Source organism: Phacochoerus africanus, chromosome 11 (assembly GCF_016906955.1).
Source record: "Phacochoerus africanus isolate WHEZ1 chromosome 11, ROS_Pafr_v1, whole genome shotgun sequence".
In the NCBI taxonomy this organism is placed as follows: domain Eukaryota; kingdom Metazoa; phylum Chordata; class Mammalia; order Artiodactyla; family Suidae; genus Phacochoerus; species Phacochoerus africanus.
The window spans coordinates 99,638,381-99,661,600 of record NC_062554.1 but is presented as its reverse complement, the minus strand read 5'-3'; positions in this window follow the sequence as shown (position 1 = coordinate 99,661,600).

Below are 23,220 nucleotides of genomic sequence, written 5' to 3'. Positions count from 1 at the left end.
CAGTTGTGTATAGAGTCACATTTAGTGGGGTGCTCGATGGATGTGGACTGGAAAAATTGTGGTTTAAGGGTTTTAGAAATAGTTTTTGCCTTTTGCCACAGGTACTTAAATAACTTTAGGGGAGTTCCTTACTTTGTTCTGAAAAATGACCATTTGATGATACCCTGTAGACAAGGAATGGTAAAACAATTCCCTATGCATTGTTCTTATAAGTCCTGATTGTTAGTGAGCTAATTTAAAATAGCACACTTTGAATCTACATAGAAAGGTAAATCACGTGTGTGCCTCTAAATAATTAGAAAATACTTTCTACTTAAATTTGGATTTATGTCGACCTGTGTCTAAAGTTTGCTGTTGCTCTTGGAACATCTTTGTATTTTTGATCTAGAATTTCCCCAAAGGATAGATTGTTCTAAATCTATAATACAGCAGGATAGATGTATAGGAGAGATCTTTTCTACTCAGAGCAGGGCAAATGTTGCAACAAAGTGGCATTTGGAAAAAGTCTACCTAGAGTGAGTGGATTTTGTTGTAAGATTAGTGTTAAAGATTTAACTTCAGTTGTGGATACGAGTCATTGACTGTGTCTTGATCTGTCACAATGGTGAGAGTACAACACCCCAGAGAGAAGAGGAGGGACCTACTCTCAGTGATCCCAGACAGGCACTGGACTTTGGTCTAAAGGGCAGTAGGTTCAAGACTGTAACATGCAGAAATGTCTAAAGCTTCTGGAAACTGCCCCTCATTCTGTGCAGGGGCATAGCTTTTGTCCCTGTGTTCTAAGACTCACCATTTATGCAGGAGGTTGTTCATTCCAGGTAATGTACTCAGGCCACTCCTAAGTCCTCCATAAAACTTGGTTAGGAGTTCCCATCATGGCGCAGTGGAAAAGAATCCGACTAGGAACCATGAGGTTGCAGATTCGATCCCTGGCCTCGCTCAGTGGGTTAAGGATCCGGTGTTGCCGTGAGCTGTGGTGCAGGTCACAGACGTGGGTCGGATCTGGTGTTGCTGTGGCTGTGGCATAGGCTGGTAGCTACAGCTCTGATTAGACCCCTAGCCTGGGAAACTCCATATGCCACAGACGTGGCCTTAAAAAGACAAAAAAATACAGAAAAAAAAAAAAACTTGGTTAAATTTCAGAGCCCAGTTTTAATTGTACTAAAGGGAATGAGCATTTGCTTTTCCAGAAAGATGGAATGGGGATACTTGCAGATACCACTAGCAGATGTTGGTTGTCCCTACAGAGATGTCAACCACAGCTCTTTACTTGTTTCTTTCATTTGTGTATTTCATGACAGTTATGTATTCATTATACTTGTCTCTTTAAATCTTTATTACTTTCCTTTCCTGACTAGGCTGTAAGCTCCTTGAAATATGAGACCATTCATATCTGGTTTGCCTAGCACAGTGACCAGTACAGGAGAGATGCTGAAATGATTCCTTAAATGAGCAAAGCAGTGTTATTTACAGCAGAAATGGCAATTAGATGACAAGAAATCAGCTAGAAAGAAGAGCATAAATCTCAAAATCAAGTTTGTTTAATTTTGGAATTAAAATGGGAAAATGTCCGTAGGGATTTCAATAACCAAAACCAGTTAAGTCAAATCATAGTTCAGTATAATTTTGTACTTATGTTCAAGGGAAGGTATAGTCCCACTGAGTAAATTTAAAGGGGTAGTGGGAGTCCCAGTGTAAAGTTGCTTTACATTGTTTGAAATAGGTCAGTTCACTGTGTTTAGGATAAATATGCATGTGTGAACCTAAAAAATTCTTATTCATTATATTATATGCTTATTCTTAAGTCATGGGCCATGTTAATAATCAAAATTAGTACAAATCATGAACTAGGTTGACCTAAGATAACACATGGCATTTTTATGTTTAAAGGAAGGGACTTCTCAAGAGGCTTTCCACCATAAGTATGAAATAATAATTAAAACTTATTACTCTACTCTTTTAAAGAGTGGAATTCTATTGTAGTTCTTTCTGTATTTTAAAACAAACTGGAAATACTCTGAGGTCTTAGTTCGTCCCAGCTGCTGTAATAAAACAAAACAAAAATGGATATTGAAAGGTTTATACACAATGATTATTTACTTCTCACATTTCTTAAAATTGGAAGTCCAAGATTAAGGTGCTAGCATGATCAGATTCTGATGAGGGTCCTCTTGTGGGTTACAGACGATTGCCTTCTGCTGTATATTTGCATGAGGGAGGGGGTCAATAAACTCTTTAGGGCCTCTTTTATAAGACCAAAGTCCTGATGGCTCAACAAGTCAGCAATCCAGTGTTACCTCTGTTGTGGCACTGGTCACTGCCATGGTGCAACTCCAATACCTGGCCTGGAAACTTCTGCATACTGCAGATGTGACAAAATAAATAAATAAATAAAAATATCCTATTCATGAGGGCTCCACCTTCATGACCTAATTCCAAAGGTATTTCCTAATCCCTTCACCTTGGGGGTTAGGACTTCAACATAAGAATTTTGGGGCAAACACAAATATTCACACTATGGCACTTGGTTTTGTCAAAAAATGGAAGGTTGGAAAAGTCAAAAGAATCAGAGAAAAAATTTTTTTTGGCTGTGCCTATGACTTGTGGAGGTTCCCAGGCCAGAGACCAAATCCCTCCCATGGCAGTGACCCCAGCCACAGCAGTGACAATGCTATATCCTTAACCACTAGGCCACCAGAGAACTCCAAGAATCAGAGCGATTTAAAACAGTCACAGTATTGCACAACACAGCGAAGAGCCACCTTGATATCTTCATCAGTAATAGTCAGTCGGCAAAAATGCATCATCTGATGCTAATGCAAGGGTTCTCACATGCCAGCAAATTATCCCCCACTCTATAATTATAAATTCTAGTGTGATTATTTAGCCATTAAAGTTACTTATTTAGCAAACATATTTTACTCTGGGATAAAAGTTTTTGTTTTGTTTCACAATCTAGCATTCTGAGTATTTGCATTATGGATTTTGTTGTCAGTATCCAAGGAGCAGCAGAGAGAAATTAAAGTTACAAAAACATGAATATAAAGATCAGGTCTTATCTCCTGATTGCCAAGGAGTTTCTGAGAGAAAGATAACTGTAAAGGAATTAATAGCAAGGGCCTTTATTTCCTGAGTCTTTAATTCATCTTTATTTTGGGAGGCTGCCTGGTAAACTAAATGGAATGCCTGGGTTTCTGCTTCTTCAAATCCTGACACATTGGAGCTCCTGAAAATAGCATCTTTATTATCTTCAGCTTCCCTGTCGCTTTTCTTTCCTTTTTTCTTTTTCTCATACCTATTTGTTATCTCTCCAGCAATCAATTGTGCCTTTCAGGCTCTATAAACTAAATCAAGAAATATGATTTGGTATATTACTCAGATGGATTGTTTTGTGCAAGGTAGAAGCAGAATTTTGCCACCCTTTTCCCACCCCCTCTTTATAGATTTTTCAGAAAATTCAGCCCCAGAAAAGCATCTGTCTTCTGTGGCTTGCTCTTAAGGGTACCATCAATAATTACCATATTCTAGTTCACTTGTTTGATTGCCTTTTGTGCTCTTTGAGGAAGAACAATACAGCCTGTTTTTTCTTAGTGTTTTCCAAGGGCAATTTTGTATCTTTAGAACAAGCTTCCAAATATCTTCTTGAATACAAAGAACTCTATTCTTTCATTCATTGTGAAAGAATTGTACAAATAACCACCCATGCACATCACTGGATTGTGAGGAATAAATAGCACCCTTAAAATATCAAACACATCATTTAAAATTACTCACATCAATCATTTAGAATCTATTGTTATACTTCAAACATTTGAATTGGAAAATGTAAGCATTAATGTTATAAAATATTAATGAAGTACCCAGTATGAACACTTTCTCACCTCATAAAATTAATAACGCAATCCACAAATTTCCAGAAGACTTTAAGTTTTTTCAGTAAAAGTATGAATTATGGCTGACTTTATACATTTAAAATTAAATTTGAAAATGGGAGCCTCAGTAGAACCTGGTCTCATTTGTGAATTTGTAACTGTATCACAAGAGACAAATGAATTGGGCACTGAAGAGATGGCTAGTCAGAAATAATTTCTAAACCTCCTTCCCAGGACACCAACATATTGACAATATTATTACAGATTATGTATCTCTATTCCATATTTTATGTTTTAATCAATATGAAATTCAGTATTTATATTTACAAGATACTAAATTTGATCATATTTTTCTGTTTAATTGTTCAAATGATCCTGCTTAGGTTTATATTTCTGTTAGTAAAAAGCTTATGTTTGAATAAAGCAAATATTAGACCAAATATTGATTTTGTTTGATTTTTAATTTTAAGGACTCATTTGTAGCTATTTAAGGTTGTTAAATTGTTACTATCTAATCCATAACTGTTTGGAAGTTTATAAAAGGCATTTTTAGCCATCTATATATGTGCTGAAAGCCCAACAGAATTTGCTGACTAAACATTTCTTTTGAAAGTAAAAGAGAGGTAGGATGGAGAATACTTTTGCAAATAAGAGATGTACACAAAAAAGGTGTGTTTCAGTGGAAAACTATGTATTGTCTATTGTATATCCTTCCAGGCTCTCAGATTCTACCCTTGTCATTGTCTTTGAGCTATTTTTCAATCTTTCATAAATTCTAGGTAACTGATCACTGTAGTTCTGTCCCCTCCAGAAGTAATTTAATTGATTTCCTCCACCCTGTGGAAAAACTAGTTTTGTCTCCATTGACAATTCATCTAGACCTACCTTTATTCCTTAATTGATTTGTACTCTTTTGACTTTTACTTGGCGTCAATTGTAGCCTCTGCCTCACACCACAAGTCAAATAAGTTCCTTACTACATGTTCACTTTTACATCTGTATCAGAGTCATAACTTTAACCATTTTTTGGAAATTACCTTTTGACAGAATTTTCCAAATTAACGCCAAAAGTTGGCAGAAGCAGATGCTGAGGCAGAGATTGGGGTATGAGATGTTTATTAGAGATTAATAGTTAAAAGGGAAAGAAAGGAAGTGGAACTTGGCCAAAGAGTAAAGGGAATTGCAAAGCAGGCCCGTGACTGCCAGAGCCCGGAAAAGAGTTCTGCTGAGGCCTCCTACCTCCTTCTGCCTCAGTCCCTGGTGCAGGCTTGTCCCAAGGAAGGTGTCAGCCAAAGAGGTTCCTGGCCCCTGAGGCAGACCCTGCATTGATCCCTCTTCCTCTCCCACAGGCATAAACTTGACCAGCATTTCACCATACAACTTCTGATCTGCCCTTTTGGGGGTGTTTCCCAAGGCTGGGTGAGCCTGCACAGGAGGCAGTCAGAAGCCACTTGTCCACAGAACTATAGGAGGCCATAACATGGCTGCACTTGGAAGCAACTAGGAAGCACATAAGTATAGGCCACTAATCCTGAACTCAAGGTATCCCCATAGCCAGATTTCAGAAATACCTATAACTTTCCCCAAACCATGCACACTAGAAAAGTGCAACTTAGAAGGGAGAAAGGAAAGAAATGTGACTTAGGCAAACTAAACCTTATGTTTAATAATTTCACAAAAAACATCTAACTACGTGAATATGAGGAAGGAAACCCTCTTTGGCTTGGAAGAGGCTCATCTTGAACCTTAAGCACTGGTCTCTCTTCTTTTCGCAGCCAGTCTATTTCCAAGTGTCTGTATGCAGTGTCATAAGGGAGCACCCAAGATAGAGTGGTTAATCCTGCCTGAGGGAATAAGAGGAAAACTTTGCCAAGGAGATATTGGATCTCGGCAGGCAGAGAGGAGGCAAGTAGGTAGAGGAAATGTTGGTCTTAAAAATCAACAGGGAACATCTCTAATGGGTTTAGCTTTATATATCTGGCATGGATAAGCATTCCAAATCTGAATGTTTATCTCAACTCTAGCTGTTTTCTGAAAACCAAAGACATGTAACAAATAGAAATGTAAATATTTTGAGAATAGACTCTTTAATTAGATTATTTCTTCCTTGATGAACTTTTGCCTGAAAAACATTTGCTTTTCTTTCATAGTAAGGATGAGGCAAGTATTTAGGTCAATTTTTTTTCAAAGAAGACACAAATTATCAATAATATTCTGTTTGTGGTATTGATCACAGAAATCAGTATGTCTTTAATTCCTCTCCCAGACTCTCTTTCCTTTACTGATCTTGTTTCTTTACCTCCGGATCTTCAACTCTTTCCTTCTTTTTTTAAATACATATGATTTTTTATGGATTGAATATTTCCGTCCTCCCCAAAATTTACACGTTGAAAGCTAATCCTCAATGTGAGTATCTGGAGGTGGGGCTTTTGGGAATTAGGGCATGAGGGTGGAGGTCTTATGAAGGGGATTAGTCCCCTTGTTAGAAGAGGCCCTGGAGCGAGCTCTTGATCTTTCCACTTTACGAGGACACAAGGAGGTGGGGTGGGCAGCACAGGGGTGGGGGTGGCGGCAGGCAGTTGGCAATCTCTGAACCAGAGGAGGGTTCTCACCAGAACCTAAGCATTCTGGTGCCCTGGTCTTGGACTTCCAGCCTCCAGAACTGGGAGAAATAAATTTATTTTGTGTACAAGCCACCCAGTCTATAGTAACTTATAATAGCCTGAACTAAGACTCTATTAAAGAAGAATTCCAATTCCCCTCCTTCCCAGTCCTTTCCTAATATGTGCTCTAGAAAATCTCCTCTGATAAATAAACTTATCCATATCCTTTTTATCTTCCTCCTACAGTTTTGCCTCACTGAGATCTGGTTCCTTTTCCTCTTGAGGGAGATCACTGTTTAGTGCCTAAGTACTTACTTTATAGTCTTCACTAAAAAGAAACTTTCAAAGAGTGAAAAGGCAGGGGTCAGGGTCATAGGGTTATACCAGGATAACAGGCATAAACTTGAACTGACTGGAGCAAACAAGGATGTATGTCATACTACCCCCACCCCAGACAACATGGGACCAGAGCAGAGTAAAAACAAAATGTAGAGTCTCTTAAATCTTTGTCACTTCCAAAGTATTTTTTCACTATTCCTTAACACTTCATCATTCAGCGAACTGCACTGCCAAATGAGAAGGCGGCAAACTATAGCTCTCAGGCCTCATCTAGTCCACTGCCTGCCTTTGCAAATAAATTTGTACCAGGACACAGCCACACTTTTCATTCATTTGTTGTCTGGCCAAATTCAGCTAGTTGAGTAGTTGCAACAGAGACAGAATGGCTCTAAAATATTTACTATTTAGCTACTTACCGAAAAATGTTGCTGATCCCTGGATTTTCTGAGCTTCATGGGGGCTGGCAATACTTGTGTCTGTAGGGCTTATTCACCATGAAATATATATCAAAAAATTTAAAGTAATTCTTTCTTATCATCAAATATCAAAAATCCAAGCAGTGTTCAAAAATGCTTGATATTCTTCTTCTCTTCCTTTTCCTCTCCCTCCCCATCCCTCTTCTTCTCCTCCCCTCCCCCCTTCCCTCTACCTTCCCTTCCCCTCCTCTTTCCCCTCTCTCCAGATTGTTCACATCAACATCCAAATAAAATCCATACACAGCAAACAATTAATGTCTCTCTTAACCAACAGATTCCTCTCTATCCCCTTTGCAATTTATTCGTTGAAGGAGAAAAAAGACAAAGAAAAAATAGGTCAGTGGATCTGTAGCATTTCTCAGGTCCTGAATTTTGCTGATTACATCATCAAGAGTGCCACTTATTGTATTTCTCTATTAAATGTTTTTCTTAGAAATAGGTACTTTGGAGTTCCCTTCATGGCGCAGTAGAAACGAATCTGACTAGGAACTATGAGGTGGCGGGTTCCATCCCTGGCCTCACTCAGTGGGTTAAGGATCCAGCATTGCAGTGAGCTGTGGTGTAGGTCACAGACGTGGCTCGGATCTGGTTGTGCTGTGGATGTGGTGTGGTCTAGCAGCTGTAGCTCCAATTAGACCCCTAGCCTGGAAATCTCCATATGCTACAGGTGTGGCCTTAAAAAGGAAAAAAAGAAAAACAGGTACTTAGATATAGAACTTTGCTCTGATTTCATGCTTTGGCAGTAATACCTTGCAGGTGGTGGTATGGTATACTGCCCTCAGATAGTACATAATATTGGATTGTCTGTCTTTTTCTGACATTAGCAGCCCTTAATGATCAATGCCTACATCTCTTGATTTATCAGCATTATAAAATGTTGATATTCTAACTAAAACACTTTTGCTAATGTAAATACTACATAATTAGCTAAAACCCCATAGCTAAGTACTTGTTCACATCAATGTGCATTTTTATATTTGGAAGAAAATTTTCTGCAAATGAAATATCAAATAAGAATAAATTGATATTTCGAACTATCCATTGCCATACATTTTACCCAACTACCCTCCGGGAACGTTGTACTAACTTGCATCCCAATGTTGGGTTACTATTGCTTTAAATATTTCTGTTCATTTGTTTACCAACGATGAGAAAATCATCGTAGTTTACTATGTAACATTTTGCTTATCAATAGCATTCTTTCTTAAACATAAATTTGTATTTCTTCTTTTGTCAATTGTTAGCTTTTGTCCTTTGATCATTCTTCTGTTGGATGTCTTCTTTTTCTGTTTCTTCAATATATTTAAGTATTATGAAAATATGGTCTCTGATGGGGAGACCTAGTGTTATATAAAAAGTCACTGCATACATGTAACATCTAATTATTCACCAGGCTACGTTTACTCTTTTTGTAGGAGTAGTCCTAATAAATTCCAATACTATTTTTTGCCTCCACTGTTCCAATGAACAACTTCTTGGGTCCTCTGATGAATTGTGAGCTATGAAATATACCTGAAACTATCTTCTCTTACTATTTGTGGAAATAGTTTATTTTGATTGTTCTTCTGCCTCTGATTAGTCTTGATTTCCTTGTGCATCCTTTTGATACTGTTAAAGATTGTTATTCTTCAAATTTCTGTCTTGGTTCTCTTATCATTCTGTTCCCTCTTACTGAAATTTTAGGTGAATGACTCTAGCAGTATAGCTACATCCAGAGTATGTATCCTTTTTTTTTTTTTTTTTTAATTTTATGGCTGCACCTGTGGCATATGTAAGTTCCTTGGCCAGAGACTAAATCCCAGCCACAGTTGCAACCTACGCCACAGCTATGGCCACACTGGATCCTTTAACTCGCTGTGCTGGACAGGGGATGGAACTCATACCTCTGCTACTGCAGCTGGATTCTTAATCCACTGAGCCACAGCAGGAACTCCCAGAGTATGTATCTTCTGACCTTGGGAACTGGATATACAATGCCTTTTGTATAAATCTAATTGGATCAGTCACCAATACCTCAAACTCATCAGATGCACAAGTCCACACATCACCTTTTACCTCCAACCAATGTTACATAATTTATTTTTTTTGCCTTTTCTTGGGAGGGGGGGCACACCTTCAGCATATGGAAGTTCCCAGGCCAGAGGTCTAATTGAAGCTACAGCTGGTGGCCTACGCCACAACCATGGGCAGCATGGGACCTGAACTGCGTCTGTGACCTACGCCACAGCTCACAGCAATGCCAGATCCTTAAACCACTGAGCAAGGCCAGGGATCAAACCCACATCGCCATGGATCCCAGTTGGTTCATTAACCACTGAGCCAGGAAGGGAACTCAGTATTACCTAATTTTATTTTATTTTGTCTTTTTTTTTTTTGTCTTTTTAGGGCCGCACCTGCAGCATACGGAGGTTCCCAGGCTAGGGGTTTAATCAGAGCTGTGGCCACCGGCCTACGCCAGAGCCACAGCAACGTGGGATCCGAGCCGCATCTGCGACCTACACCACAGCTCACAGCAGCGCCGGATCCTTAACCCACTGAGCAAGGCCAGGGATTGAACCCTCAACCTCATGGTTCCTAGTCAGATTCGTTTCCACTGCGCCACGATGGGAACTCCTTACCTAATTTTATTAATGGTCCTTCCATTTATCTAACTGGTCAAACCAAAAATCTGATAGGTCTATTGTTACTTTTGTAATTTTGGAGGAATTATAATGGGAAAAGTATGTATTTTGCAGCCCAAACAACCTGGCTTAATTGTAGCTCTTCCATTATTTAATTGGTAATCTTTGGCATGTCAGAAATATTTTTTGATCTTCAGGTTCCTCTTCTGTCAAAATGGGGCAGCACTAGATTCTCAGATTTGTGGGTATAAGTAAATAACATATAAAAGTACCTAGCTTGAAATACATGGTAGACCTTCATAAAGTACTAATTTGTCATTTGTCACTCTTCATTCACCCTACATCCATTCATCACTTCCTCAGTCTCCTATATCTTTTCAAGACCATTCCTTCTCTTCCATCTCTATTCCTACCGCCTCACATTAGTCCTTCATCATTGCTTGCTTGGATTGGCAGTATCTTTAATTAGTCTTCCAATTTCCAGTCTAAATGTTCTCCAGTTTATCCTTTAGTTTTTGACCACAGCATGCCTTTGAAAATGTATGCCTGATTATATAGTGCCATTGCTTAAAATCATCAGTAGTTCCTGATAACCTTCAGAAAAGTAATTCCAAGCCTTCTTACTATGCAATTTAAGGCATATATTTTAGTTTCTGCCTGTTTCTCCTATCTCACTTCTTACCACAACCCACTCCCAATCTGTGTCTCCCTCACCTCTAGTTTTCCCTATTTTTTGCACTAACCATACTCCTGAAATGCACATTCTCAATTCTGACTAAAACTACTTAACTTCCAAAGTGGTTATTCTCAGGACAGAAGAAAAGTATCTCCAGATACTTACCTCTGCTAAGAGGTAGAATCTTTCCCAACTGTCCTCTTCCCTCTTGGAGATTATGATCCATTGCCTATAGGATGACACATCATCCCAAATACTTGAATGAAAATCACTATATTGGAAAGCCACTGCCAGAGAAGGAGAATGTGTTGTATCCTTTAAATGAGCTGGGGCAAAAAATAATGTGAGAACCATTGTTACAAAGAGTCAAATAAAGTATCTCGAATTAAATTACCTGTTTTAAGAGTTCCCGTTGTGGCGCAGTGGTTAACGAATCCGACTAGGAACCACATGAGGTTGCGTGTTCTATCCCTGGCCTCGCTCAGTGGGTTAAGGATCTGGCGTTGCCATGAGCTGTGGTGTAGGTCGCAAACTCGGCTCGGATCTGGCGTTGCTGTGGCTGTGGCTATGGTGTAGTTCCAGCAGCTGTAGCTCGGATTAGACCCCTAACCTGAGAACCTCCATATGCTGCAGGTACAGACCTAGAAAAGGAAAAAAAAAAAAAACACAAAAGATAAATTACCTGTTTTAACCTTTCAACCTCCTTAGAAACTTTTACATACCTCATGTCATAGTGGAAATGAAATTATCTTTTTTTTTTTTTTTGCTTTTTAGGGCCGTGCCCACTGCATATGGAAGTTCCCAGGCTAGAGGTCAAATTGGAACTGTAGCTGCCAGCCTATACCAGAGCCACAGCAATGTAGTATCTGATTTGCATCTGCAACCTACATCAATCACAGCTTACAGCAATGCAGGATCCCTGACCCACTGAGCAAGGCCAAGGATAGAACCCACATCCTGGATACTAGTTGGATTTGTTTCCACTTTGCCACAAAGACTTCTGAAATTATCTTTTAAAGTATAATCCCTCATTAGGCTGTGAGTTCCTTGAGCATAGCCCAACTTGCGGCCCAGTGATTAATATATGATGGATGCTTAATATCAATTTCAAAGTGAAAATTGACTCCAATAGACATATTTATCAAAGTTTAGTCAAAGCTAATTGAAATTAGATTAAATTCTGATATAATAAATCCTAAAAGATATTGTGAATTTTCACTAAATCATAATTTCATTGTAGTTCCTTCCATTGCAACTGTCATAATGAAGATCTCCAGAGGATAAGAACAAGCAAGCTCCCTCTCAACTTTCTCGATATTTTGCAGATGGGAATAATAATTCTATGAAACTGAGAAAAAGGAGAGCATGTTAAATTCTTAATACAAACAAGTTCCTAGTTCTCTTGTGTTATGTTCTTCCCATTGACTTTTTTCAGGAATAGTTAAGAAGGAGCTGAAATACCTGAAACCCATTCCTCTGTAGTTTGCTCTCGACTGAGGCCAAATGATGCTAGATGCCCTGCGTTCAAAGTAGGACTGTTTCACTTCTGGCTACAGGCTTTCTTCTTCAGAAGTCAAGAGGGATAGATTGCCCTGAGAGGAAGACCCTAACCTGCAGAGATATTTGCTTCTATAGCAGTAGAAACATGGGAGCCCAGAAGTAGTCATAGTCCTCCTAAGACCTTCCACCCTCCCACTCTTCCTCACAGCCTGGCCACCAATCTCTGGAAATTTGGGGACTAAACTTATTAATTTCCTTATACCAGTTGATGTCAATCACCAGAAAAAAAAACTAATATTCCTAGACTATCTGGGTTATAGTACTATCTGGTGCCTTTTCTGACCCCACATCCCACTCTTCATATCTCTTCTCACTCTGGCCACTGAAACTCATAGGAGGTTATTAATAAATTCTTCCATAACCCCAGTTTTTCTGTAATTCTTATTCTGTGATGTTGCTTTAATGGAAACCTGCTTTTTCCATGAGAACCTACCCTATTTAGAGTCTTCTCAAATGATGACTGATTTCTTTTCCACTCTCCTCTTAACAGAGGCCTAGATAAGGTAGGGAGCCTTCTTGCTCCTCTTTGCCACTTCCAGCCCATTTGTCTTTCCCTTAAAAGTCCCCAGCTTTCAAATTTGTGTCATCAGTTTATATTTCCCATTATCTGTCCTCCCTGCAGTCATGTATAACTCCCAAGTTCATCTCATCTCCCCTTATTTTAAACAAGGAAAATTGGCTCATAGATCCTTGTCATGCTCTCCAGCATTACTCCTGTCAAATTTTTTGTAGATGGCAATGTCCATGTAGATAATCCCTTCTATTCCCTGGCCTTTTAATTCCTGGACCTCCTCTCTACCAATGGTCTTTTATATCCTCCTTAGCCACTCACTACTATGACTTTGTCAATACCAATGGTTATTACCACCTATGTAGTCTTTATCCCTTGCTCCAATACTATCCCAAATCTTTCCCGATCACTCACTAAACACCAAAATTACTTGCTTTCGCCAGCCCCTACAGTATGTTGAGAATATTAACCTCTCACTCTCTCTCCCACCTCCCTCTATATCTTTACCCTTCTTGTTTACCTAGATTAAATCTTATATTCTATCGTTATGATGATTTCCTTGTCTATATTCAATTCTTTATCCCTTTCTCATTTGTTTTATTTTCATGGTTAATCCTTAGTTAAAATGAATTATCTGCCAACTCCTTGCATGTAATTCTGTAGCTAAGCATAACTAGAGAAGAACATATAGTCATGCTTAACTTATAACAGTTAAAAATCCTGAACACTGGAGTTCCCATCATGGCTCAGGGGAAACGAACCTGACTAATATCCATAAGGATGCAGGTTCGATCTCTGGCCTTGCTCAGTGGGTTAAGGATAATGGCATTGCTGTGGCTGTGGTGTAGGCCGGCAGCTATGGCATGGATTTGACCCCTAGCCTGGGAACCTCCATATGCTGTAGTTGTGGCCCTAAAAAGACAAATAAATAAATAAATTGACAAACGCTAACCCAAATCATCATTCATGCTACTGATTACTAATATTATCAATTCATAGACCATCCATTCTCTTATTCACCTAGACACTGTTTCATCCTTTCTGCTTTATTCCCAAACTTTCAACAATTCCTGTTTCATCCTTACTCTCAGCTGTTGATTTGACTCCCAATTTCACCAAAACTATAGAAGCAATGGGAAAAACTTGAGCATGGGCTCACAAGACTAAAATATAAACCTATCAGTACATTCATCCCTATTATTATGGGTGAACTGTTCAATTTGTTATTATGTTCTAGTTTTCAGTCATCCACTAGATGTCATCTCCTCTCATTTCCTCAAAGATACTGTTCTGACAATCCTTTCTCCCTTGAATCATCTATAATTCCTTTGTTTCTAGGTCATTCCCTTCAGTATATAACCATAATATTCTCAAAATTTTATTTGGAAGAACAGTACCCTAACCTCATTGCCTCCTCCTGTTTATATCTCATTTCTTTCTTTTTCCACTATACGAATTTCCTGCCATGAGCTTTCTACACTCCCACTTTCCCTCTTCCCACACTATTGAGTCCATTCTAATCAAGTTTTTATCTCCCTCACTGCATCCAGTCTGTAGTCTCAGTCCTCTTTTTTTATTAACTTGACTTGTCAGTATCAGGGAACCCATTAGCTGACTTTATCCCTCTTTAAGCATATTTAACATTACACTCCTGAGTTTTTCTCCTACCTCTCTGGACACTTCCCTTGTCTCTTTATTGTTCCCTCTTCATTACCTGACCTCTAGATGTGGAATTTTCTAGGGTTTTGTCCTTTGGGATCTTTTCCCTATATCAATATTCAGTCCTTAAAAGAATCTCATTCAATCTCATCATATGATATAGTGTATATACACTATGATTTTCATCCTGGACCTCTCTTATGAAATCCAGACTTGTATAACCAGCAGCCTTCTCTTTATCCCTACTTGAATGTACAATAGTCCCTTCAAGTTTAAATGTTCAAAATTAAACTCACTCTTTCTCCACCATCACCACCGAAACAAAAATGTTTTCCATACTCTTTCCATCTCATTAAATGCCAGCTCTCTGAAGGTATTTGAAAAATGTGGAGGAAGATGTCATTAAATATTAAACCCATAGCTGTCTTAGTTTGGATTCTTGAGAAACAAAAAATAAGAGCCTGAGACAATACCTACATGTTAACATGTTAATTAATTAGGTGTACAACCCCAGGGCACAAAGAATGAGAGAAAAAGGAAGTGAGGTGAAGAGAGTTAGAAGGAAAATGCAGCTGATACTTTGTATTCTGGCCATCACCTATGATAAGTCTTGAAAAGACATGCATGGAAAGCCTATGTAATGGAACAGTCCACTGGCAGGAAGAAGAGAGGAAATTTATCTGCTGTCATCTTTGGGTCTCTTGCCAACAATTGGTCAAAGTTTTCCCCATGAGAGGACTTTACTCTGCCCTTCTGTGTTGTCATTTGGTCTCTATGGCAGCCTCTAGGCAAGGCAGATTTCCTATTTTGCATTGGTGGCTATGGCGTGTAAGCAGCCCAAAGTCTGAAAGTGTGGTAAGGCCAGGAAGCTCAGAGGAGATATATGAAATGTGTTTGATAAACCCCATTTAAGTGCATCGGCTGATTTGATAGTTAATGTCTCTTAAACACTGGTGGAATTGATGTCTCGTCTCAGCAAGGATAACACCTATGCTTCAATATTTTAGATTGAATTGTAGATAATTTTTTAATTAGAAAAAGAGAATCAGAGATCAGTACTATCTCATGGTTATTTTTATAAATGGGTATCAAATTTGTATGTAGCTTATAATTGTGAAATAGTATGAAAATAAATAGGCATTTCACACCATCAGCTTATTTTATGAATATTTATAGCTCAGAGTTTTTGAATCATTTCCAAAATTAATTTTCCCACATTAGAAAATACATACTACTGTATTTTCTTCTCATTACACCTTTCAATCTGTTTAATGTTTAGAAAGTTGATGACTAAAATTAATTACATGACTTTTTAATATCTAATCCCAAAGCAATATTTTCCTAAGTTTTCAGTTTGAACTCCTTCAGCAAGGATTCTTTTCATTTCTCTCTCTTCTGTTTTTAGTAGCAACTGAACAAAAGAATATATTTATGAGAATTAGTTGTGAGATCTACAGATTTACAAATAAAATCTTACTGTCAGAAAATTTATTTTGCTGTTAAATTTTATTGCAGGCTACTACTTGCCTCAAAGTTACCTCAAGAATAAATGAGTCTTCCAGGAGTTCTTATTGTGACTCAGTGGGTTAAGAAACCAGCTAGTATCCATGAGAATGTGGGTTTGATCCCTGGCTCACTCAGTGGGTTAAGGTTCTGACCTGGAGGCTCAGATCCTGAGTTGCTGTGGCTGTGGCTGTAGTGGAGGCGGGCAACTGCAACTCCAATTCATCCCCTAGCCTGGTAACTTCCATATGCTGCAGATGTAGGCCTAAAAAGAAAAAAAGAAAAAGAAAAAGAAAAAAAGAAGGGCTTCCGAAATAATTTAAAACCTCAAACTTTTGTTATAGTCCAGTGTTAACTAAATAAATAATTCTAAATTCTAGGGATGGATTAATGTTAAAAGATTTATGAATTATTTTCTGCATAAATAATTGAGTGGCTCTCTATAATGAAAGTATAAAAATAAACATTAAATACCTGTTTATACAGACAGGGAAATTTGATATTAATTTAATTTTATTTTATTTATTTATTTTTTCTCTTTTTGTCTTTTCTAGGGCCACACCTGCAGCATATGGAGGTTCCCAGGCTAGGGGTCTAATCGGAGCTGTAGTTGCCAGCCTACGCCACAGCCACAGCAATGCCATATCTGAACCACGTCTGCAACATACAGTACAGCTCATGGCAACACCAGATCCTTAACCTACTGAGCGAGGCCAGGGATGGAACCTGAAACCTCATGGTTCCTAGTTGGATTTGTTAACCACTGAGCCACGATGGGAACTCCTGGTATTAATTTTAAAAAGAGATTGTTTTAATTCTTTTAATTAAATAAAATCCTCCTTTAGGCCTGCTTCAAATCATGCTTACACTGTCAAGAACTTTCTAAAAAAACATGATCATTTTCACCTCTCCTAATTTTTTAATGTAAATTTTATTTGCATATAATATGCATGTTATATATAATATGCATATACACATCATAAGAATACAGCTCAATGAATTGCCACCAAGTGGAACTAGCCTCCAGATCAAGAAAGAGAATATTACAAAGTCCCTCCTGGTTTTTTAAAGTAAATGTTGAACTAGATGCTGATGTGAATTTGTTTAAATTAATAGTTGCCATCCAACATACCTTTGAGTTTATTTCCAATCAGAATTATTTAAAATCCGAGTTCCTTTTGTGGTGCAGTGGGTTGATGATCTGAACTTCCATATGCCATGGGGGCAGATGAAAAAGAAATAAAAAGAATTGTTTAAAATCACTTTTATAGTTAGAGTGAGATCTGAGTTTCACATGGTAATTGTGAAACCTGAGTTTCACATGGAATTTCCATATGAGTGAATATATGTTCACAAACAGAAGTGAAATCCCTGTATTTAAAAAGCAGTCTCATGTTGTCTTTTATTGCCTAGATCATGCAGGGAAAGGAGAGAGAGAGAGAGAGAGAGAGAGAGAGAGAGAGAGAGAGAGAGAGAGAGAGAGAGAGAGAGAGTGTGTGTGTGTGTGTGTGTGTGTGTGTGTCACTTTGATGAAAAATATATTCTATTGTTACTTACTAATTTGTTTATATATAAAAGGCAGTGTTTGATTTGTATTTTCTAAACCAAATCAGTACACACCACACTTGATCATAATAAATAAAATATATTGTCAACATCTTTCTTCTGAACAATATTTGAGAAAGCTCAACACACAGACATGCTGTGGTCAGGTTTACAGACTGCTAGGTAATAGGTGAAAGAATATTTATTATACTGTTAACAGTTGTTAATACCAACTGGTGATAAACCAGCTTATATTACTCTTTTCTGCATAGAAATAAAAAGGCAAAATTTATAACTTGCAAATGTGAATCATTTTTAGTTGCTTTATATCCTAAGGCGGTCTTTTTTTTTTTTTTTTTGAAGTTTCAAAAGTAATTTATCTAATAGCGGTAAGTCATTACCACCATCCATGTATAAAACTTTACATTCAAAAAACTTTAGTAAGAAAAAATAGCACTGCAGACATTAGGCTAAGTACCCAACTTCCAAATAAAAGATCAATTTAATATTACAAAACTTTGAATCTGTAAAGCAAGTGATCTTAGTAAACCTCAACTGCAACTGAACCAGCTGTACGCAGCTAATGCCAGATGTGAACCAATAGCAAATACAAGTTCGGCTATGAGGACGATTTATACAGCCACTAGGTGCCACTGTTTTGTGAAAAACTCATAAAATGATATAACTGATCTCTAATTTATTCCTTTCTTCTTTTAAAGTCACATATTGAATTGGGATATTGGCATAACATTGTTCTAGAATGAATGTATTTCTTTGTCTGAGATTAGTCAAACTCACACCAAAATAAAATAATGTGATATTTGACAGAAGTGGTAAATCAGAAAATTACCATTATCAATATAAATCTTTGACTCTTCGAGCACCACCCCTGTGGTCCTTGCTGCCTTTGACTAAACCAGTTACGGCAAGTTTATATACAAAGCTAGCAAATTCTCACCAGGTCCAGAGCTAGGATATCAGAATCAGACTAGTGATCAATAACCAAAGGATTTATAAACTGAAAGCTTAAGTAATTTGAATATATGTAATAAGATAACTGCATAAGTATTTCTAAACTCTGGCATATTGCTTGGCTCCTCAACATTTTTTCCTACATGATTGTTTACAGAAAATTAGAAATGGGATCACGCATAAGTTAATGTAAGAAAATTATCTTTAAAGCAATTTTATTAACCCTATCAATTGGCATTGACCCCAAACTGGATATAAATAGGCCCACATCAAAACTAAAGAAGTTGATGTTATCTTCAGAAGTAACCAGCTCATTGATAGCTAAATATAGAAGACCCTTTTCTTAAAAATATGCTAAGAGCTGACTCTATTTGTTCTTCAAAATAAACCTAAATAAAATCATTACTATAATCTCTTAGTGTGCTGTAGAGTTGGTACTACCTCTTTGCTCTGGCCTACAACATGGTATTTCAACACCATGGAATTTTGGTGGAATTTTTCCATATAACTCTAAAGTCTGGCTGAAGATATATATCAAGCGTCTCTTAAGCGACTAAAAAGTTTTCTCAGACTGATGTTGACTATTAAGCTATCATCTGGTTATTAGACAATCAATTTTTAAATATTCAGAGTAATATTGTCATAGTGGAAGAAGACTGATTTCATGGAGTCTATAAAAAGAAATATTGAGCTGATTCTGTCATTGTATCTTTATACTACCCAGGCAGGTTCCTTTACTAATAGAAGTGCATTTCTGACTTAGGATATAATAGTTTCATGACTTTGGTTCCTGAAATTACTCAGCTCTCTGTACCATGACTCCGCATATTACATACAAGTAATATAATCTTGGTGAAGTGATTGTCTATTTCAATCCAGTCTAAATACATGTCTTTTATCTGAATAACGTTAAAATTCCTGGTGATAGGTCTTAACATGAATGTTTATCAGCTCTATTTCTCAGTAAACTAAAGTGAGGGAGATCTGGCTGTGTTATCTTTTGTCCTGTGATTAATTTCATTAATGGGCACCTTTGGCTTTGTGAGAGGTGCCTTCCCTCCCAAGCTCTGACCTGGAGAGAAGCAGATATTTCCAGAAAGTGCCAGTTTAAACATTGATTTTATTCATCTCTGGTTATTCATATGAAATAATTTCCCAAGATCCTAAAAATCTATGAATTACCTGATGAAATTTTAACTTTGGCATATAATAGATACACAACAACTCTGTGGAATAACTGACTAAACATGCAAACCTGGGGACCAATTTGACTTTATGTATCCTTGCTTCCCTATCTTTTAAAGGAAATGTACCATACTTTTAAAAGTATACTTTATGCTTTTACTTTGTTTGAGAGCTGCTATAGTTTTTAGAGTATATCTTACTTTAAACATCTAGTCATCCCAAAGGCCCTTCTAGCACACAGTATGAATATGGCAGGGGAGGGAGGTTGTGTGGCCTCCCAGGGAAGGTGTAGCCCTAAAGATATGACATTCAAACCTACTGGATGATATAAGTATTGCTGGTGGTTATAAATGTCACAAGAACTAAATTGATTACAGGTGGGAAAATCCAGCACTGTCCCTGTGGTCCTTGCTGCCTTTGTGTAAATCAGTTATGGCAAGTTTATATACAAAGTTATATACAAATTCTTGCCAGGTCCAGAGCTAGGCATCAGACTAGTGAGGCGAAACACAGTGGAGGAGACAGAATTTACAAAGATAAATTTTTAAAAAGTGGGGAAGAGGAGAATGTGAAAAGAGCTTTGGTAATTATACACAAGAAAAGCACATACCCGTAAAGAGGGCTACCATTCTTTTGTGTGCATGTAAGTGTAAGTTCCAGGTGTGAAGCATTGCAGTTCAACATCTGTATGTGCTGCAGAGTAAATGGTAATACCACGTCTAGTTACCATCCATCACCATGAAGTTGACCTTCTTTACACATTTCATTCATGTTCAGCCCCCTTCCCCTTTTATAACCACTAATCTGTTCTCTGCGTCTATGAGTTTGTTGTTTTATTTTATCAGTTCCTTTGTTTCGTTTTGTTAGATTCCATATATGAGTGAAGGTATATGGTATTTGTCGTTCTCTGTGTGACTTACTGCACTTAACCTAATACTCTCAGGGACCATCCATATTTGTTGCATATGGCAAAATTTCATTCTTTTCATGGTTAAGTTGTATTCCACATGTGTGTTTGCATGTGAATGTGTACATATGTATATATCACTATTTCTTTATCCATTCATCCATCAATGGACAGTTAGTTTTTCCCCACAGTTTGGCTATCTTAAATAATGCTGCTATGAACATAGGGTTGCATCTTTTTGTACTGGTGTTTTCATATTCTTCAAATAAATATAAATACCTGGAAGTGGAATAGCTAGGTCATATGGCAGTTTTAGATTTAATGTTTTGAGGAATCTCCATACTGTTTTCCATAATGCCTGCAGTCTATTTACAATCTTAGCAACAGTGTGTGAGGGTTCTCTTTTCTCCACATCCTCTCCAACACTTATTTCTTGTCATTTCAATAGTAGCCACTTTAACAAGTGTGAGATGAGGTTTTCTTGTGGCTTTGATTTGCATTTTCCTGATGATTAGTGTTGTTGAGCATCTTTTCATGTGTATGTTGTTAATCTGTATGTCTTCTTTGGAAAAATGTCTATTCAGATCCTCCGCCCATTTTTTAACCACGTTGTTCATTTTTGTTGAGTTCTATAAGTTCTTTATATGTTTTTGATATCAATCCCTTAACAGAATAATTTTCAAATGCCTTCTCCCATTCAGCAGCCATCAGGTCCTGAACTTGTTTTCTGGGATGTTTTTGTTTATTGATTCAGTCTTAGACGATTCTATTTCTAGGAATTTATGCATTTCTTCCAGGTTGTCCAATTTGTTGACATATTATTGTTTATGCTGGTATCTTATAATTTAAATTTCCGTGGTTTCAGTTATAATATCCCCTCTTTCATTTTTGATTTTACTTATTTGAGCCTTTCCTTTTTTCTTCTTGGTTGATATTACTAAAGGTTTTCAGTTTTATCTTTCCAAACACTAGCTCTTAATTTCATTGATCTTTTGTCTTCTTATACTTTATTTCATTTAGTTCCACTCCAATCTTAATTACTGCTTTCCTGCTACTAAATTTGGGCTTAATTTGTTCTTTTTCTAGTTTGTCTAGGTGTAAAATACATTTTTTATATGAGATTCTTCTTGTTTCTTGAGGTTAGCCTCTATTGCTATGAACTTCCCTCTTAGAACAACTTTTGCTGCATCATATAGATTTTGGCCAGTCACATTTTTGTTTTTATTTGTCTTTACCTTTTTTTTTTTAATTTCACCTTTGATTCTCTGATGACCCATTTGTTGTTCAGTAGCATGTTGTTTAACCTTTATGGTTTTGTGGTTTTTCCACAAAATTTCTTATTGTGAGTGTTTTCTCAAATGATTTTTCTGGACCTTTCTCTCTTTTTCTCCTTCTGGGACTCCCATAATATGAATATTATTCTTCTTAATATTGTTCTAGAGATCCTTAAGTTATCTTCACTTTTTTTCATTTTTTTAAATTTTGCTGCTCTGTCTGGATGGATCTATTTCTTTGTCTTCCAGTTTGCTGATTTGAGTTCCTGTTTTATCCATTCTGTTGAACCGTTGGTTGATTTTTCAGTTCAGTTGTGTCCTCTGTCTGGTACTTTATTATATTATCTATCTCTTTGTTGAAGTTCTTACTGTGTTCATCCATTCTTCTCCTGTAATTGATGAACATCTTTATGCCATTGCTTAGAACTCTTTATCAGATAGGTTTTTAATCTCCATTTCAATCAAGGTCTTTTTTTCTGGGAATTTGTCATATTTTCCTTCTCATTTTGTCTGACTCTGTGTTTGTCTACATGTATCAGACAAAACATCTACCTTTCCCAGCCTTAAAACTGTGGTCTTAAATTGTCAGTGTAGGAGATGATCTGTGGCATCCAGAAGTGCTATCTTCCCTGCCCTCCAGAGCCAGATGCTCAAGTCACATCCTTTATATGGACTGCATGTCCCTGGTGGCTATGGTGGGGCCACAGCTGCTGTCAGAGAAAGCAGGATATGATGTACCCTCCCTGTGCAGATATAGCATGGCTGTGGCACAGGGAATTTAGTGTATACCTGTCCTGGTTGTGATATGGCTGCTCTGCAGGGTTGGCTGGGGGCAGGGAGCTTGTCCATCTGCAGCTCTGTTACTATGCAGGGAGGGCATGGCATGGTACACTTGCCCAGTTTGTTGTAGCATGGCTGCTGTGTGGGGTGAGGGTGGGGGGCATGGAGCACACCTACTATGCTAGCAAGCTAGAGGGAGGCACCAAAAATGGCTTCCACTAATTCTTTCAACAGCTGGTTAGAATGAGATTGCAAAAATGGTGCCCACCAGCATTTTCTTATCTGGAGAAAGTTGATTAATATTTCCACCTCTCTGGTAGCCACTTTAGGATTAGTTAGTGGGACTCCCTCACATATTGTCTGGATGCTTTTCACACTGTTGCTTTTTGATGGATCTCAGGGCAGGTGGATCTACAGTTGAGCCCTTTAAAAGCGCAGATTCTTGGCAGCTGTGTGGGGGAGTGGTATGCAGAGCATGCCCACAGATGCTAGCATGCTAGAAGGATGGCTCCAAAAATAATGCCCATTAGCCTTTCTGTCCCTGGAGAAAGTCACTTCTGGTTCCTGTCCCTCTAGGGCTGCCATTCTTTTGGGAAGGGTGTGGAATCCTTATGTCTTTCACAGCCACTTCAAGGACTGACAGGGTACATACTCTTTCTCTGGCTGTCCTAAAGTTGCCTCCTCATGTTAGAAGCAACTAGAAAAATTCATAGTACTATTCCCTGTAGGTAAAAGAC